This window comes from Mus caroli, unplaced genomic scaffold (assembly GCF_978045245.1).
Source record: "Mus caroli unplaced genomic scaffold, Mus_caroli_1 scaffold_16, whole genome shotgun sequence".
Classification (NCBI taxonomy): domain Eukaryota; kingdom Metazoa; phylum Chordata; class Mammalia; order Rodentia; family Muridae; genus Mus; species Mus caroli.
Window position 1 is genome coordinate 453,396 of NW_028227271.1, and position 20,928 is coordinate 474,323.

Below are 20,928 nucleotides of genomic sequence, written 5' to 3' on the forward strand. Positions count from 1 at the left end.
TATTATGAATAAAGCTGCTATGAACATAGTTGAGCAAGTGTCAGGATGATGTAGGATTTGGGGTCCCTACTCAGGAGGACTCCTATTTAAAGTATTTAGCATTGGGGGGCACTGATACTGGGATGTAAAGTGAATAAATAAATGAATAAATTTTGATTTACATTTTTAAAAGAATAAAGAAACTTTTAAAAACCTGGTTTTCAACTTTAAATACGTTTGAGTAAGATCACACTGAAACAAGAAAAGAATTCTTATTTTGTTTCCATATATATTTGAAATGTTTTGTGGCATTTAAGTGTCTCAAATATTACTTATTTTAGATTTCGCTTTTTCAGTGTATTATGATCCCAAAAGCAGGAGTTCAGAGTATAAAAAGCTTTAACAGTTCATTCCACAGTCAACCTCATCCTATGTCTAGAGAACACTGGGAATCCAACTGAGGGACCATGATCTGAGTGGTATTGCCTCTGGAATTGCTGCTGACCCTCAGGACGGATGAGGAGCCTCAGCCATCACTGGAAGCTGATGACAGTGACAGAAAACACACATAGACTTTCAAAGACATGCAACAAACAAAAGTCACCAAATATTTTGGAGAAAATAGTGTAACTACAGACACTTAAATTAAAAAAAGAAAACAAGCAGATGAAAATTGGAATACACAGAGCAACTCCACTGTGAGTAATTCAGTAATATATTGTGTTCATAAATGATGGTCTGGATGCAAACTGAATAAAATTAAAGACCAAAATAGTGAGCTGAAGCAGAAAATTGAGAGACTTTCCTCATCTTCAGCATAAAAGAGAAGAAGTACCCAGAGAAGGGCATGAAGGGACACCTTCATCAATCTTTCCCTTTAGAAGAACGATGACCATCTTGAGATCTGTTGTCTAGAGATCAGTTGCCATCAACACAAAGACAAATGAAAGTGTGAAACCACATATACAAAACTTTAAGTTTGCAAAGCAATACTGTAACAATGTAAATAGATATAAATTTGTGGTATTTCAAAACTAGGTGCATGAGAGTTGGAAATAAATGCTAAATTAATTATGATTGCCAATTTTGGGTAGAAAAAGAGACTCAAAGTTAAATTAACAACATCACTGTTTCTCTTTTTTTAGAGAATACACACACTCTTAAAATTTAGAGTCAGTGGACAAATGATAAAGTTGTTTAACATATTATTCTAGGCTTATAAATGTATTGAAATTATTTCAAACACTAAATTAGCTGTAATCAGTTTTAAATATTTACCACAAAATTACAAAAGACAAAAATCACACAGCCATTTGCTGGAAATATGAAGTTAGCTGCCTAATTGCACCCTCTGCTGTTCTATATAAGATATAACTAAAAATTTACAACAAAATTCAACAATGAAGACTCAAGGAAGCAGGCTACATACTCCCTTTCCTCCACTCCAGCTGAAAGCAGCCTTTGCATCAGAAGGAATATGAAAAATATGATACACACCCTTTTTTGACAATTTTTCTGTGTGAAGTGTTCCTTCCAGACAAATTAGGTGAAAGGATTGCTGACCATGATGGCATAGAGGTCTCAATGCCAATTCTGGGCCATTCTCTGTGTCTCTATATGTTTGCAAGGGCAAGATAAGCCTTTGGGAGCTAAGACTGAGAAGACTGGAAGAACGTATATTTATCTTTATTATTTACAGATTAGGAATTTGAAGTCCAAAGGATCAAATAGAAGAAACAGACCACACAAAGAAATCTACCAAGGAGAGCATAATCTGAACATGGTAGTGATATCTTCCTGGTTTAAGACCTGAAGGCATGCTACACTCCAGTCCTGCTATCATCTTCTCCCTCCCTCATCATCCATGTATGAGCGAGGAGCTGCTATAGATCTGTCCTCCTACAACAGCTTAAAATTCAAGACCAATTATGGTTTACCCTAAATGGAGATTCTCTCCATGTGCAGAGGCAGCAGACAAAGCAGCCTGCAAAGAAGGCTTTGTATTTACTATGTCTGAGGTGACAAGTTATTACAAAGTTCCTGGTGTATTCCAAACACCATTCATCCTTCAATTCTGGACATCATGCTTCTGAGAAAGATGCTGATTCACAAAACTAAAATAAAGGTATGAAAAGGAGATTCCTAGAGGAAAAGTCATTTCCATGAATTTCCCCCTAGAGGTTGCCCATATCCCTTAGATTGAGGCTTCTCAAGCTATAGGTGATGGTCCCTTGTGAGTTAGCAAACCTGAATAGGAGGACCATAAAAATTTTGATAATAATAAAAAGTTTCTGTATACACAGTAACCAAAAATTAATTCAAAATTAAATGCATGGGTGTTTCTGGCTGCAGTCAAAGATATTGAATCAAGAAACCTTCCTGTGGTCTTGGCTCTAAATACAAAACCTTTATACTTAGTGCTGAGCACACCAACCCATCAGTCAACACCTGCAAATGCTGTCTGAATACCTTGGCTCAGATACGAGATTGCCAAACTGCAGTGTTTTTGCTGTGTGTACAAATGTTCCTATTCTTATGAAAACATAATGACTTAATTATAGGAAACTATTTTCCCACTGTCATTCATTGACATATAAATATCAAATATGTATATGTGTGGATGGCACTGTGTAACAATATCAAAATTTAGATATTTCTGTTATGTTCTTGTTCTACAGAAATATAAGTGTTTAATCACAGCAAATAAAAATTAAGATTAAAACTCCATAACAATATTTCTCAATCATCTGTACACAAAAGTGTGGAGTCAACTTTAAAATTAAGCACAAATGTAATCTTGTAATTTCAGAATGGTGTTTTCTGGAGAATTTATTTAGATTTTATGACAAGATATTTTTGGTTCTGGCCAAGTGATAGACTTTAAACACAAGAGCACCACTGACAATGAAAGAGTCTGTACCACAGGCTGCAGCTCACCCAGACTGACAGGAAGAGAGATAGGTTTCATTGTTTCAGCAGAATGTGTTTACTTCTAACAATCATGACTATAAACCAAACCTCCTTGCTTAGTTTGTAGTGAAGTTTTGGTTGTATCAATCATAAAACCAGCCACACACAAACAAACAGAGAATGCTGTGTGCCACAGCAAACCAAGAGGATATTGTGAAGAACTTATAAATGTTTCATATAAAAATGTTTTAGAGAAATTTGTCACCATCAACAAAAATCATTTCTTAAATACTACAAAATTACTTACTTAATTGTAAATATTAAAATGTCCTATGTGACAGGTTCCATTTTCTTCACTGCTGACCCACCCACAGGCACTTACAGCCAAAACCATCACAGGTGCTTCTCAGGAGGGCTGTGCCCTTCACAGTCATTTGCCTTCAAACCTTTGAAGAGACCCAGACATCAGTTACAAGAGATTAGCACAAAGACCAAGTGCCTATTGAGAGCACAAAATCTAAACAGAATACTGAACAAGGAAGTTATATTTAACTAAGCAGAATCTCGTTGGATTATTTTTTCATAATAACATCAAAAAGTGCCTTGCCAGATTTTTTTTTAAAAACTTGATGACTTGGGGCTGGAGAGATTGTTCAGCAGTTGAGAGCACTAATTACTCTTCTGAAGGTCCTGAGTTCAAATCCCAGCAACCACACAGTGGCTCACAACCATCTGTAAGGAGATCTTACAAGCTCTTCTGGTGTGTCTGAAGACAACTACAGTGTACTTAGATATAATAATGAATAAATATTAAAAAAAACTTGATTTAAACTTTTCATTTCATTAAACAAGTTGTAGCATATTAATTATCAATAAAATTCAAAATTGCACAAAAAAGAAGTTAACATATGGAAGAAGGTGGAAAGCAACTCTTAGTAAATGTTTATATCTGCACATGAGTTCATAACTAGAAAGAACTTTTCTAAAGTTAAATTCTGACAATTATAACAGAGAACCTGAAGTGCCAGGAGACAACTTAAGAACGTTGCATTTTGATTCTAAATCTCTTTGCTGTACTAAATCATTCTAATTCATTGTTTTTAATAAATGTACCACATTTTCTGCATCCATTCCTCTGTTGAGGGGCATCTGGCTTCTTTCCAGCTTCTGGCTATTATAAATAAGGCTGCTATGAACATACTGGAGCATGTGTCCTTATGACCAGTTGGAGCATCTTCTGGGTATGTGTCCAGGAGTGGTATTGCTGGATCTTCTGGCAGTACTAAGTTCAATTTTCTGAGAAACCGCTTGACTGATTTCCAGAGTGGTTGTACCAGGTGGCATAGCAACGGAGGAGTGTGACTCTTTCTTCACATCCTCACCAGAATCTGCTGTCACCTGAGTTTTTGAACTTAGCCATTCTGACTGGTGTGAGGTAGAATCTCAGTGTTGTTTTAATTTGCATTTCCCTGATGATTAAGGATGTTGAACATTTCTTTAGGTGCTTCACAGCCATTCGGTATTCCTCAGTTGAAAATTCTTTGTTTAGCTCTGTACCCCATTTTTAATAAGGTTATTTGGTTCTCTGGAGTTTATCTTCTTGAGTTTTTGGTACATATTGGATATTGGCCATCCATCAGATGTGAGATTGGAAAAGATCTTTCCCTAATCTGTTGGTTTCCTCTTTGTCTTATTGACAGTGTCCTTTGCCTTACAGAAGTTTACAATTTTATGATATCCCATTTGTCTATTCTTGATCTTACAGCACAAGCCATTGGTGTTCTGTTTAGGAATTTTTCCCCTGGGAAGGAACATTCTTAAGACTGGATGTTTGCTTTCATCTTTAATGAATAACAAAATTATGTATAAACCAAACAATGATTTTTAAAAGAAATTTGTGATTTATTAACATAAGTCTTTGATTTGTAAATCTATTTTATATGTCTATGTGTGAAGAGTCTCATAGTCTACCTTCCATCTTTAATATCAGTAAAGTCTCCAATTCTACTCATTCTTGAGTTCTTGGGCTCTCACCTTCCCCTGTCTCCCTCTTTCACTTTTAAGAACCCTTACCCTAAGCCATGCAATCATAGACAAACTTACCTCCTCAATATCATTGGACAAATTAGCATAACTACCCTACTGTGTAGCATAGCATACTCACAGTTGCAGGATATCTTTCAGTGAAGGATGCATTTTTTTCCTACCACACATCCCAGGGATTGGCATGAAAAAAGGATGCATACTTCATCTCATGGTCTTCCTTTTGTCCTTCCCTCATTCATATTCATATGCATATAACTATCTGTCTGTCTATATATATGTACATACATACATACATACATACAAACATACATACATACATACATACATACATACATACATACATACATCCTTGTCTCTATATCTCAATTTCTTGTGCATCAAAGTGTCAAGTAACTCATAAAAGAAAAATCCTATCTCTTGTCATTCAATACTGTCCATAGACATACAACCTAGAGGAAGGGAACTCCCCACTACCACCAAATCTTTCTCTCTGTTCTTCTGTTCTTTCTCAGGGTTCTTCTGCTCCTCCTTTTCGCCTTCCATCTCCCATCCTGAGATTCCTTTCATATCCTCTCTGTTTCTAGAACCTTCTGGACATAGATTATCAAGAATAGCTTTCATTTTAAGAATTGTTAAGCACCTCCTATATACTTTGTGTCCAAAATCTTTTGCCCATTGGGAAAATGAAGCTCAGTGCACACACACACACACAAACACACACACAACACTCACTTGCAATTGTACACATATGTACACACACATACAAGTGTACATAAACATACATGCATGCACACACATAACCTAGTGCATACATCCACACATTCATCCACATACATATTCACATATGCATGCACACGCCCACAGCAAGTAATTATGTAGTTCAGTGATGCACCAGACAGATACATGAGTACTAAAAAGGAATAACTGAAGCTGAGACTGTACACCTTAGAGATGGCCTTTATTGGGGACCTTGAGAGTGGGTTACATTTGGTCTCAAAGAAGAAGGAACATTCAAAGCAGATGGAATAGAACTGGCAAATGGCTACAGATGAGACACCTTGGAATGAATGTTCAGCAACAATGACTAGCTTTCAATGAATAGTGAACAGAAATCAAACGGATGAGAATGAGACTGAAAAAAAAGGTTGTGGCTTCAGCTAATGAGATGTTTCCATGGTTCAGAGTACTTCTTGCACTAGCTGAGGATCTGTGTTTGATGCCCAGGATTCACAAGGCAGCTCACAACCATCTGTGACTCCAGCTCCAGGGAATCTGATGCCTTCTTCTGCCCTCCAGGGCTACCAGGCCCACACATAAAGCTCATATATACATGCAGGGAAAATACATTCAGAGAGAAAGGAGGGGGAAAAGAGGAAGTAAATAAGTCTTTTAAAACAATATGAAGTTTGTACCAAGTTGCTGTGGATGTCAGCGTGAGTACATGTCCAGTGACTGTCTGATGAGTGTGTGTCTCCTTTACACCCCTCCTGCTGTGAAGACCAGCACACATAGTTCTTGAAACAAGGACAAGATTGATTGGCCATGTGACTGACAGGAATTTTAGGGAGGGCTTCTTTCAGGACAGCTTCTTTCTCTGTTCTCTGTAGTGTCTCAGGGCCCCCCAAACAGCCAAGAGTAAGAGCAACACCTCTGCTTTCTTCCTACCTGAGAGGATATGGATTAGGGAGCTTGTCCCTTTCCCTGGTGATTGCTTCTTTAGAATTATAGAGGTGAAATGCTACCTGGAAAAGGTCAGAGGACATGAAGTCCCAGATATGATGTCAGAGGGTTTCTCCATCCATTTGCCAGATACACCTCCTGGACTCATGAAGGATGTTGGAAAAGCTACCTCATACAGTATTTTTGAGCAGTACTAACTTCTATTGATTCTGATGGTATCTTTGCCCCTTCACAAACTTGAAATACTTCTCTTTCTAGGGCTTCCAGAAGTGTGCTAATTCCACTCAACCTCTCCACTCAACTTCACCAGACAGTCACCAAGCCCCATCCTCTACAATGTCCTCCCAATAAAGATCACCAAAGTATCCTTTATTCCCCAAATCTGGGAGAAAATACACAAAGCACTTCATAATTCCTGGAGAGGTAAGAATTTAATTTGACAAATTAAGGAAGATGGGTAAAACAGTAATAAGAATGTCTGGAAATGTTGTTGGGACTTACACTATTAACCCTTTACCTAAAAATATTGTCTATGTAAGCACATACATAGACAGTTTAAAATTTTCCCATCTGGGCTGACAAAACTCATCCAAAGAGACATAAACTATCCAACAAAAAAATTAACACCAGTATGAGAAGCTTACATTTGAGCTGTTGTCTAAGAGATTCCCAGAACATCATAGGTTATTGTTATTGCCCTTGGCTATCCCCCAGAGATGGAAGGCAAATTCCTATTTCTGAATACACCATGAAGCTCAAAACAAGAACCAGAGGACCTGAGCCAGATCTGCCGACCATCTTTCATGATGCCAGAAAGCACCATGCAAGCTTGCTAAAGAGAGAAGCAACCAACACTCCTGCCCAGCTATGATGATGCTTATGAACCACAATGAGTAGCATGATGACTGTAAGGATACAGTAGTGGCATGCAAAACTTGGTGATAATCAACAGCTCCCTAATTAGTCTTAAGTTCTGTTTCAGTAAAGGTTAATATTGCTGTGATAAAACATCATGACCAAAAGCAGCTTGGGGAGGAAAGGGTTTATTTGGCTAACATGTCCTGGAATAGAGTTCACTGAGGGAAACCAAAGCAGAAACTCAAACTGGTTGGGAACCAGGAGACAGGAGCTGATGCAGAGACCATGGAAGAGTGATACTTATTGGTTTCCTCTTCAAAGCTTGCTCAGACTTCTTTCTTAAAGAACAAAGGGCCACCAGTTCAAAAGTATCCCTACCCAAAATGGGATTTTCTCTCCCCCACCAATCATTAATTGAGAGAATGTCACCCAAGCTTGTCTGCCTTCAGCCCAATCTTATGAAGGCATTTTCTCAATTTGAGGTTCCCTCCTTTCAGATGATTCTAGCTTGTGTCAAGTTGACAAAAAAACTAGCCAACACAAGGTCTACCTGGCGCTAGAGGTGTTATGGATCTTGGAGGAGACCCTGCAACCATCACTTTACTAAATCCAGCATAACTACAGTCTAAATATTTGTCCTAAACCCACAGGTAAGTATAGTCCTTGCCTTTCAATAAGGAAGCTTCTCATTGTAAGTAATGATCCCTTTGTAAGACAGAGACCATTACAGAAAACTACAACCAACCAAAATGAAGAGTTGTGGTGTATGCTCACAATGGATACATCCACAAATCAACTCCTGTGATTAAGGCTCAGGGATAGTTGCAGAAAATAGGAGGAAAAGATTGTAAGAGCCAGAGAAACAAGAGGTTTGCTGTGAGACTGTCTTCTAAGAATATCAGAGGTGCTACACACATGAAATCTCACCAATATGGCTGTCTAAACACAACCTGAGCAAAGATAACACTAATGCTAACGTGGTTCTAAATTTTTAATGGCTACATTGGTTTTAGTTCTTACATTGTATATGACTGGAAAATATGACCTGTACATTTTCAACACTCTGGATCCATTGAGATTTTCTCATTACTTGGTATTGATCAGTGTCCCATTTTTTTATACCCCCTGGGAACTGAAAATAATGTCCAATCTTCCTTCCTTGTGTAAAGAGCTCTGACAGTGCCTTCAGTGTCCCTCTCAAACCCTGCCTGATGTTTTTGTTTGTATTGAATTTTTGAAGAGGGGATGTTTTAAAATGACCCAACCATGATTTTTTTCCTGTATTTATAACAGGTTTTGTTTTATTTGACTCAAGGCAAAACACTTTTGATACATAAAAGTTCATGATTTTCTTGGCAAATTGTACCCTTTTTTCTATATAAAAAGTGTTCTTTGTCCCACTTAAAATCTTGGCCTTATTCTGACGTCTGATATTTCTTGCCTAACCTTCCTTTCTTTGGGTTGGCATTTACCTCAGACATAGTTATTTATCCATCCATTTCTTTTTCAACCTTGCCCATTTATTTTTGGTGCCTCTCTTATCAAAAGCATTTTTCTGATTTTGTTTTATGATTCTGTCACCTATTATGATTTCTGAGGGGTGCCCTTTTTCCCCCTCCTTACTGACCTTTTCAAGATGGATTGAATTTTACCTGTTTGTTTCTGCTTTTGTTTTATTGTCAATCCCAGACATTAAAGCCAGGGCCTTGAGCATGCTGGGAAAGTGCTCTATGGTGGACCCACATTCCCTGCCTTAATGATGTCTTACTCTATCATTATTTGCCTTATTCTCTTGAGAAAGAAACTCTCACTGAACCTAGAGTTAGGCTAGCATCCATCAAAACACAGTGATAATCTTCTCTTCATTCATTGGGATCACAGCACATTCACACTCAGCTTTTTACAAAGGCACTAGGATCCAAATTCAGATCCTCATGCTTACACAGCAAACATTTCTACACACTGAGACTTTTTCTCAAACCATATACTTGCATTTTGTCATGGCACCAGTTTAAAAAGAACTTCCTCTATAAATAATCAACAATTAATTATGATTTCCTCTCAAAATTATCATTTTTTAGTTCTCTGTATTTTCCAAACATGCCTCTAAAACATAGTATTTGCTTCCAAATTATACTCAATTCTATGCTACATACTCTTTTACTATAGGAATCAGTTACTATTAGTTTCTTGAAATATAATATTAACAACAACTACTGTCAACAACTTCCTTGTTTACCAACTATCATTGCAGTCTACTTCATTTTATTTCTCTAGTTTTTCACTTGAGAATAATTGTTTCAGAAATATCAGTTTTCAGAGCCTTGCATTTCTGCCTAATTCTTGTGGAATACTTTCTAACTATAGATGAAAAGAAAAGAAAAGAAGAGAAGAGAAGAGAAGAGAAGAGAAGAGAAGAGAAGAGAAGAGAAGAGAAAAGAAAAGGTAAGAATAACCTTTAATAACCCATTATGATAAACTATCAAGCTACTAGATACATGTTGACTCTACAATTAATTTTTATATATTAAAAAGATAGATATTTTTATTTACAATTAAATTACAATCTTATTTATGTTCAGGCTGTAAGGTTTTGTCGTTAGAAAAAGATAACGAAACTATCGGAAATCCAAAGATATCAAAGGTAGATAAGATGCAGTCCTTTTTTTTAAAGATTTGCTGACAGGAGCCTGATACAGTTGTCTCCTGTGAGGCTCTGCTAGATCCTGACCAATACAGATGCAGATACTTGCAGCCAGGGACAACAAAGGAGGAGTTAGAGGAAGGACTGAAAGAGCTGAAGGGGCCTTATCTGGCACCAATAGGAGAGGAGGCCCTTAGTCCTGTGAAGGCTTGATGTCCAGTATAGAGGAATGCTAGGGCGATGAGGTGGGAGTGGGTGGGTGGGTGGGTGAGTGAGCACCCTCATAGAAGTAGGGTAAGAGGGGATGGGATAGGGGGGTTACAGAGGGAAATGGGGAAAGAGGATAGCATTTGAAATGTAAATAAATACCTAGTTTTAAAAATATATATTTTTCCTTAGAATCAAATATCCTAAGCTCTCTTGTCCACTTGTCTTTGGTTTTATAAATAAATCTTAGGTTATTCCAACTCACTTTGCTTCTCATTTGATTTCTCTAACTTAAAATTTAAAATCTAAAATTGTCAGCTAACCTTGCCTATCCTCCTATTCTCATGAGACAGTTTTGATCAAAAATATAATATATTAACTTCTGAAATTTTTCTTCCTTCCCATCCTTTCTATCTTCTCAGACAGATAAACAGAGATATTAATGATATGCAGATAGATACAAATGTCAGCATATGATGTAGATATAAAATATGGATAGAGAGGTAACTGTAGATACAGAGATATTTGATCTTCTACATCTACCTTTATATCCGTTGAAAAGGCTTTTTGAGATAGTATCTCAATATGTAGCCCAGGCTGACCTAGAATTCAGCTCCTCCTATATGCCTCCTAAGTGCTAGAGTTGTAGGTTTGCATCACCATACCTAGTCTATTATCTTTACTGTCAACACACATCTCTTGTGTTTGGTCTATGTTGTAGGTACATGCCTTGATTTCCTAATTATATCGATATGTCGTCCAGTTATTTGGAACTTTCCTTTAGTACACAGGATTTTTGGTTTTTTTTTTTGGTTTTTTTATATTTTTATTAGGTATTTTCCTCATTTACATTTCCAATGCTATCCCAAAAGTCCCCCATACCCTCCCCCCCACTCCCCTACCCACCCACTCCCACTTTTTGGCCCTGGCATTCCCCTGTACTGGGGCATATAAAGTTTGCAAGTCCAATGGGCCTCTCTTTCCAGTGATGGCCGACTAGGCCATCTTTTGATACATATGCAGCTAGGGTCAAGAGTTCTGGGGTACTGGTTAGTTCATAATGTTGTTCCACCTATAGGGTTGCAGACCCCTTTAGCTCCTTGGGTACTTTCTCTAGCTCCTCCATTGGGGGCCCTGTGATCCATCCAATAGCTGACTGTGAGCATCCACTTATGAGTTTGCTAGGCCCCGGCATAGTCTCACAAGAGACAGCTATATCTGGATCCTTTCAGCAAAATCTTGCTAGTGTGTGCAATGGAGTACACAGTTTTTTAAATGCTGCTGGGATTGCAAGCTGATACAACCACTCTGGAAATCAGTTTGGCACTTCCTCAGAAAATTAGACATGGTACTATCAGAAGATCCAACAATATCACTCCTGGGCATATACCCAGAAGATGCTCCAACTTGTAATAAGGACACATGCTCCATTATGTTCATAGCAACCTTATTTATAATAGCCAGAAGCTGGAAAGAAGCCAGATGTCCCTCAACAGAGGAATGGATACAGAAAATGTGGCACATTTGCACAATGGAGTACTACTCAGCTATTAAAAACAATGAATTTATGAAATTCTTAGACAAATGGGTGGATCTGGAGGATATCATCTTGAGTGAGGTAACCCAATCACAAAAGAACACACATGATATGCACTCACTGATAAGTGGATATTAGCCCAGAAGCTCAGAATACCCAAGATACAATTTGCAAAAACACATGAAACTCAAAAAGAAGGAAGAACAAAGTGTAGATATTTCAATCCTTATTAGAAGGGGGAACAAAATAGCCATGGAAGGAGTTACAGAGACAAAATTCAGAGAAGACACTGAAGGAATGACCATCCAGAGACTGCCCCACCTGGGGATCCATCCCATAAACAACCACCAAACCCAGACACTATTGCAGATGCCAACAAGAGCTTGCTGACAGGAGCCTGATATTCCTGTCTCCTGAGAGGCTCTGCCAGTGCCTGACAAATACAGAAGTAGAAGCTCATAGCCATCCATTGGACTGAGCATAGGTCCCCAATGAAGGAGCTAGAGAAAGTACCCAAGGAGCTGAATGGGTTTGCAGCCCCATAGGAGGAACAACAATATGAACTAACTGGTACCCCCATAGCTCTCTGGGACTAAACCACCAACCAAAGAAAACGCATGGTGGGACTCATGGCTATAGTTGCATATGTATCAGAGGATGGCCTGGCCAGTCATCAATGGGAGGAGAGGCCCTTGGTCCTGTGAAGGTTCTATGCCCCAGTATAGGGGAATGCCAGGCCCAAGAAGCATGAGTGGGTTGGTGAGCAGGAGGTGGGGAGGGGGGAGGGGAGAGGGGATTTTCAGAGGGGAAGCCAGGAGAGGAGGCATTTGAAATGTAAATAAAGATAATATCTAAAAAAAAAAATTTATAGTAACTTTTGTGGAAGCTTGGCCCTTGGCTTATGAATAACATTATCTCCACATTTTTCTGAAAGTAGTAAATAAATTTTTGAATAATTTCTTTTATCTTTCTAGTCTTCTAGCTGGTCATCTCTCTTATTCTTCCAGATTCTTCATTTCTTTTATGGTACTTCTTTTGCTTATGTATTTTCTAGTGTCAAGTTGAACACTATGAACACCAGGTGTTCCTGTCCTTTGTGTGCAGTAGAACTGTCTCCCCTGAGGTTTGACCTACTACATGTTCAGGAGATGTGAAGATACTGCTGATAGAGGTAGAGTAGACTCGGGCCATTAGGCAGCACCATGGATTGTGCTCTCAGAGACTATCTTTAATACCCTTTGTTTATTTGCACAGCACAGACCTTTCTTCTACAGCCAATTTTGGAGGCTGGAAATTACATAAGATCCTATACTAGTTCCCTCTGGCCTAGTGAGCTCTTAACATTGATCTAGAAGCAACCAGTCACAGTGAGTAAGTGAAAGCCATCATACGTAAAGAATTTTTCAACTTACTTTTATTTTAGTTTTTACATTCCAACCTTAGTTTCCCCTCCCCCCTCTGCTGCCAGTCTCTCTTCCCACCTTCCCCTTTCCCCATCCACTCCTCCTCAGAATCTCTTCAGAAAAGGATAGGCCTCCCAGGGATATCAACCAGCCATGGCATATCAAGTTGGAGTAAGACCAGGTACCTCCTCTCTTATTAATGCTATATGAGGCAATGCAGTAGGAGGAAAGGGTCCCAAAGGCAAGCAACAGAGTCAGAGACAGCATTACTCCAACTATTAGGAAACCAATCTACACAACCGTAATCCACAAGAAAACCAATCTACACAACTGTAACAAACTTGTGGAAGTCCTAGATAATTCCCATGCAAGTTCCCTGTTGGCACTTCAGTTTCTGAGTCCCTATGAGCCCAGGTTAGTTGATCCTGTGGGGTTTTGTGGTGTTCTTGACCCCTTTGGTTTCTCTGTGTATCCCTGGCTGTCCTGGAACTCACTCTGTAGACCAGGCTGGCCTTGAACTCAGAAATCTGCCTCTGCCTCCCAAGTGCTGGGATTAAAGGCATGTGCCACCACTGCCTGGCTCCCTCTGGTTTCTTTATTCTTCCTCCCCCTCTTCTGCAAGATTCCTCAAGCTCTGCCTAATGTTTGGCTACAGGTCTCTACATCTATTTCCATCAGTTGTGGTGTGAAGCATCTCCAATGACAATTGGGTTAGGCACCAATGAAAATAATTTTTTGAGGCCTTGTTTGTTCATTTGTTTCGCATGCAGAAATTTTACTATGTGCTCTTATAATTTGTTTTTTCACTTAATGACTTGGTATAAGCATCTTTGAGATCCACTTAGAGGAGCCCACTTCACTAGGCGGCCACAAAGTGTCTAGTGTCGAACTTGTATCATAGTCTACACAAGCATTCTCCAACTGGCAGACAAATGGGATTTTGTTGATAGTCTTTTGCTTTGTTGCCCATTTACCAGTTAAATATCTGTATGTCATTTTTGTTGTTGAGTTTGAAAACATTCCTTTCTGTACTTTCTCTTCCTGTGCTTCTATTCCTGAAATATGGAGTTACATAAATGGGTATCCCAGGGCAAACAGTTTATTTTTAGCATTAGTAGATATTATCAAAATTACTTTTCCTAAAGATGATAGATAACCATGTTCCTAGTGACAGAATGTGAGTGCCTATGTCCCCATGCACTCACAGTGCTCGGGTTGGCCTTTGAAGTTTGATTGCAAAGTGGATGAAAAACAATTCTTCAATTGATGCCTTAAACAAATAAAAAGCAAAAGCACCGGGGCAGCTGGGGCGCAGGGTCTGCTGACACTCGCCAGCTACCCACAACACCCGCCACAGGATCTTAAGACTTCTGGTGAGTGGAGCACAGCTTCTGCTCCAATCCAATTGCACGGGACCTGAGACTGCATTAGTTAGGGAAGCAGAAACCGGCCTGAGTAGGACCACAGGCCTCATCCGGCTGGATCAGCGCTGGGGTAGCGGGAGCGCAGGGTTGCCTGACACCCGCCAGCTACCCACGACCCCCGCCGCAGGATTTTGGGACTGCTGGTGAGTGGAACACAGCTTCTGCTCCAATCCAATTGCGCGGGACCTGAGACTGCATTAGTTAGGGAAGCAGAAACCGGCCTGAGTAGGGCCACAGGCCTCATCCGGCCGGATCAGCGCCGGGGTAGCGGGAGCACAGGGTTGCCTGACACCCGCCAGCTACCCACGACCCCCGCCGCAGGATTTTGGGACTGCTGGTGAGTGGAACACAGCTTCTGCTCCAGTCCAATCACGCGGGACCTGAGACTGCTTTGGTTGGGGAGAGAGAAATCCGGCCTACATAGGACCACAACCCTCTTCTGGTCAGAAAAGCACCGGGGCAGCTGGGGCGCAGGGTCGGCTGACACTCACCAGCTACCCACAACACCCACCACAGGATCTTAAGACTTCTGGAGAGTGGAACACAGCTTCTGCTCCAATCCAATTGCACGCGGGACCAGAGACTGCATTAGTTAGGGAAGCAGAAAAATGGCCTGAGTAGGACCACAGGCCTCTTCCGGCTGGACCAGCACCGGGGTACCGCCAGCTACCCACGACCCCCGCCGCAGGATTTAGAGACTGCTGGTGAGTGGAACACAGCTTCTGCTCCAATCTTTAAACAGTGACAACGATAACAACTAACCCCAGAGATTACCAGATGGCGAAAGGTAAACGTAATAATCTTACTAACAGAAACCAAGACCACTCACCATCATCAGAACCCAGCACCCCCACTTCGCCCAGTCCAGGGCACCCCAACACACCGGAAAAGCTAGACACGGATTTAAAAGCATATCTCCTGATGATGATAGAGGACTTCAAGAAGGACTTTAATAACACACTTAAAGAAATGCAGGAGAACACTGCTAAACAGGCAGAAGACAATAAAGAGGAAGCACAAAAATCCCTTAAAGAATTGCAGGAGAACACTGCTAAAGAGTTACAAATCCTTAAAGAAAAACACGATAACATAATCAAACAGGTAGAAGTCCTTACAGAAAAACAGGAAAACGCATCCAAACAGATGATGGAAATGAACAAAACCATACTAGACCTAAAAAGGGAAGTAGACACAATAAAGAAAACCCAAAATGAGGCAACACTGGAGATAGAAACCCTAGGAAAGAAATCTGGAACCATAGATACGAGCATCAACAACAGAATACAAGAGATGGAAGAGAGAATCTCAGGTGCAGAAGATTCCATAGAGAACATCGGCATAACAATCAAGGAAAATGTAAAATGCAAAAAGATCCTAACTCAAAACATCCAAGAAATACAGAACACAATGAGAAGGCCAAACCTACGGATAATAGGAGTGGATGAGAATGAAGATTTTGAACTCAAAGGACCAGCAAACATCTTCAACAAAATTATAGAAGAAAACTTCCCAAATCTAAAGAAAGAGATGCCCATGAACATACAAGAAGCCTACAGAACTCCAAATAGACTGGACCAGAAAAGAAATACCTCCCGACACATAATAATCAGAACAACAAATGCTCTAAATAAAGATAGAATACTAAAAGCAGTAAGAGAAAAAGGCCAAGTAACATATAAAGGCAAGCCTATCAGAATTACACCAGATTTTTCACCAGAGACTATGAAAGCCAGAAGATCCTGGACAGATGTTATACAGACACTAAAAGAACACAAATTCCAGCCCAGGCTACTATACCCAGCCAAACTCTCAATTAACATAGATGGAGAAACCAAAGTATTCCACGACAAAACCAAATTCACACATTATCTCTCCACGAATCCAGCCCTTCAAAGGATAATAACAGAAAAAAACCAATACAAGGACAGGAACCACGCCCTAGAAACAACAAGAAGGTAATCCCTCAACAAACCTAAAAGAAGACAGCCACAAGAACAAAATGCCAACTTTAACAACAAAAATAACAGGAAACAACAATTACTTTTCCTTAATATCTCTTAATATCAATGGATTCAACTCCCCGATAAAAAGACATAGACTAACAAACTGGCTACACAAACAAGACCCAACATTTTGCTGCTTACAGGAAACTCATCTCAGAGAAAAGGATAGACACTACCTCAGAATGAAAGGCTGGAAAACAATTTTCCAAGCAAATAATATGAAGAAACAAGCTGGAGTAGCCATTCTAATATCTGATAAGATTGACTTCCAACCCAAAGTCATTAAAAAAGACAGGGAGGGACACTTCATACTCATCAAAGGTAAAATCCTCCAAGAGGAACTATCAATCCTGAATATCTATGCTCCAAATACAAAGGCAGCCACATTCATTAAAGAAACTTTAGTAAATCTCAAAGCACACATTGCACCTCATACAATAATAGTGGGAGACTTCAACACACCACTTTCACCAATGGACAGATCATGGAAACAGAAACTAAACAGGGACACAGTGAAACTAAGAGAAATTATGAATCAAATGGATCTGGCAGATATCTACAGAACATTCTATCCTAAAACAAAAGGATATACCTTCTTCTCAGCACCTCATGGTACCTTCTCCAAAATTGACCACATAATTGGTCACAAAGCAGGCCTCAACAGATATAAAAATATTGAAATTGTCCCATGCATCCTATCAGATCACCATGGACTAAGGCTGATCTTCAATAACAAAATAAATAATAGAAAGCCAACCTTCACGTGGAAACTGAACAACACTCTTCTCAATGATACCTTGGTCAAGGAAGGAATAAAGAAAGAAATTAAGGACTTTTTAGAGTTCAATGAAAATGAAGCCACAACATACCCAAACGTATGGGACGCAATGAAAGCATTTCTAAGAGGAAAACTCATAGCTCTGAGTGCCTCCAAAAGGAAACTAGAGAGAACACACATTAGCAGCTTGACAACACACCTAAAAGCACTAGAACAAAAGGAAGCAAATTCACCCAAGAGGAGTAGACGGCAGGAAATAATCAAACTCAGGGGTGAAATCAACCAAGTGGAAACAAGAAAAACTATTCAAAGAATCAACCAATCAAGGAGCTGGTTCTTTGAGAAAATCAACAAGATAGATAAACCCTTAGCCAGACTCACTAGAGGGCACAGGGAAAGCATCCTAATTAACAAAATCAGAAATGAAAAAGGAGACATAACAACAGATCCTGAAGACATCCAAAACACCATCAGATCCTTCTACCAAAGGCTATACTCAACAAAACTGGAGAACCTGGATGAAATGGAGAAGTTCCTAGACAAATACCAGGTACCAAAGTTGAATCAAGATCAGGTTAATGATCTAAACAGCCCTATATCCCCCAAAGAAATAGAAGCAGTCATTAATAGTCTCCCAACTAAAAAAAGCCCAGGACCAGATGGGTTTAGTGCAGAGTTCTATCAGACCTTCAAAGAAGATCTAATCCCAGTTCTTCACAAACTATTCCACAAAATAGAAACAGAAGGTACTCTACCCAACTCATTCTATGAAGCCACAATTACTCTGATACCTAAACCACAAAAAGACCCAACAAAGATAGAAAACTTCAGACCAATATCCCTTATGAATATTGATGTAAAAATCCTCAATAAAGTTCTTGCTAACCGAATCCAAGAACACATCAAAACAATCATCCATCCTGACCAAGTAGGTTTCATCCCAGGGATGCAGGGATGGTTCAATATACGGAAATCCATCAACGTAATCCAGTATATAAACAAACTCAAAGACAAAAACCACATGGTCATCTCGTTAGATGTGGAAAAAGCATTTGACAAGATCCAACACCCATTCATGATAAAAGTCTTGGAAAGATCAGGAATTCAAGGCCCATACCTAAACATGATAAAAGCAATCTACAGCAAACCAGTAGCCAACATCAAAGTAAATGGTGAGAAGCTTGAAGCAATCCCTCTAAAATCAGGGACTAGACAAGGCTGTCCACTTTCTCCATACCTATTCAACATTGTACGTGAAGTCCTAGCCAGAGCAATTCGACAACAAAAGGAGATCAAAGGGATACAAATTGGAAAAGATGAAGTCAAAATATCACTTTTTGCAGATGATATGATAGTATATATAAGTGACCCTAAAAATTCCACCAGAGAACTCCTAAGCCTGATAAACAGATTCGGTGAAGTAGCTGGATATAAAATTAACTCAAACAAATCAATGGCCTTTCTCTACACAAAGAATAAACAGGCTGAGAAAGAAATTAGGGAAACAACACCCTTCTCAATAGTCACAAATAATATAAAATATCTTGGCGTGACTCTAACTAAGGAAGTGAAAGATCTGTATAATAAAAACTTCAAGTCTCTGAAGAAAGAAATTATAGAAGATCTCAGAAGATGGAAAGATCTCCCATGCTCATGGATTGGCAGGATCAACATTGTAAAAATGGCTATCTTGCCAAAAGCAATCTACAGATTCAATGCAATCCCCATCAAAATTCCAACTCAATTCTTCAACGAATTAGAAAGTGCAATCTGCAAATTCATCTGGAATAACAAAAAACCTAGGATAGCAAAAACTCTTCTCAAGGATAAAAGCACCTCTGGTGGAATCACCATGCCTGACCTAAAGCTGTACTACAGAGCAATTGTGATAAAAACTGCATGGTACTGGTATAGTGACAGACAAATAGACCAATGGAATAGAATTGAAGACCCAGAAATGAACCCACACACCTATGGTCACTTGATCTTCGACAAGGGAGCTAAAAACATCCAGTGGAAGAAAGACAGCATTTTCAACAAATGGTGCTGGCACAACTGGTTGTTAACATGTAGAAGAATGCGAATCGATCCATTCCTATCTCCTTGTACTAAGGTCAAGTCTAAGTGGATCAAGGAACTTCACATAAAACCAGAGACACTGAAACTTATAGAGGAGAAAGTGGGGAAAAGCCTTGAAGATATGGGCACAGGGGAAAAATTCCTGAATAGAACAGTAATGGCTTGTGCTGTAAGATCGAGAATTGACAAGTGGGACCTCATGAAACTACAAAGCTTCTGCAAGGCTAAAGACACCATCAATAAGACAAAAAAACCACCAACAGATTGGGAAAGGATCTTCACCTATCCTAAATCAGATAAGGGACTAATATCCAATATATATAAAGAACTCAAGAAGGTGGACTCCAGAAAGTCAAATAACCCCATTAAAAAATGGGGCTCAGAACTGAACAAAGAATTCTTACCTGAGGAATACCGAATGGCAGAGAAGCACCTGAAAAAATGTTCAACATCCTTAATCATCAGGGAAATGCAAATCAAAACAACCCTGAGATTCCACCTCACACCAGTCAGAATGGCTAAGATCAAAAATTCAGGTGACAGCAGATGCTGGAGAGGATGTGGAGAAAGAGGAACACTCCTCCATTGTTGGTGGGATTGCAAGCTTGTACAACCACTCTGGAAATCAGTCTGGCGGTTCCTCAGAAAATTGGACATAGTACTACCGGAGGATCCAGCAATACCTCTCCTGGGCATATATCCAGAAGATGTCCCAACCGGTAAAAAGGACACATGCTCCACTATGTTCATAGCAGCCCTATTTATAATAGCCAGAAGCTGGAAAGAACCCAGATGTCCCTCAACAGAGGAATGGATACAGAAATTATGGTACATTTACACAATGGAGTACTACTCAGCTATTAAAAAGAATGAATTTATGAAATTCCTAGCCAAATGGATGGACCTGGAGGGCATCATCTTGAGTGAAGTAACACAATCACAAAAGAACTCACACAATATGTATTCATTGATAAGTGGATATTAGCCCAAAACTTAGGATACCCAAGATATAATATACAATTTGATAAACGCATGAAACTCAAGAAGAATGAAGACCAAAGTGTGGACACTGTGCAACTTCTTAGAATTGGGAACAAAACACCCAGGGAAGGAGTTACAGAGACAAAGTTCGTAGCTGTGATGAAAGGATGGACCATTTAGAGACTGCTGTATCCAGGGATCCGTCCCATAATCAGCTTCTAAATGCTGACACCATTGCATACACTAGCAAGATTTTGCTGAAAGGACCCAAATATAGCTGTCTCTTGTGAGACGATGCTGGGGCCTAGCAAACACAGGAGTGGATGTTCACAGTCAGCTATTGGATGTATCACAGGGCTCCCAATGGAGAAGCTAGAGAAAGTACCCAAGGAGCTAAAG

General features: G+C 39.5%; 1 long non-coding RNA gene across 1 annotated transcript in view; it reads right to left on the reverse strand.

The window, feature by feature from the left end:
- LOC115030343 (uncharacterized) overlaps positions 1 to 20,928 on the reverse strand; it is a 65,961-nt gene that overhangs the window by 3,662 nt on the left and 41,371 nt on the right. The window contains exon 6 of the long non-coding RNA XR_015045597.1: positions 3,197 to 3,335. This is a non-coding gene — a long non-coding RNA (uncharacterized LOC115030343). The remainder of the gene's footprint in view (positions 1 to 3,196; positions 3,336 to 20,928) is intronic.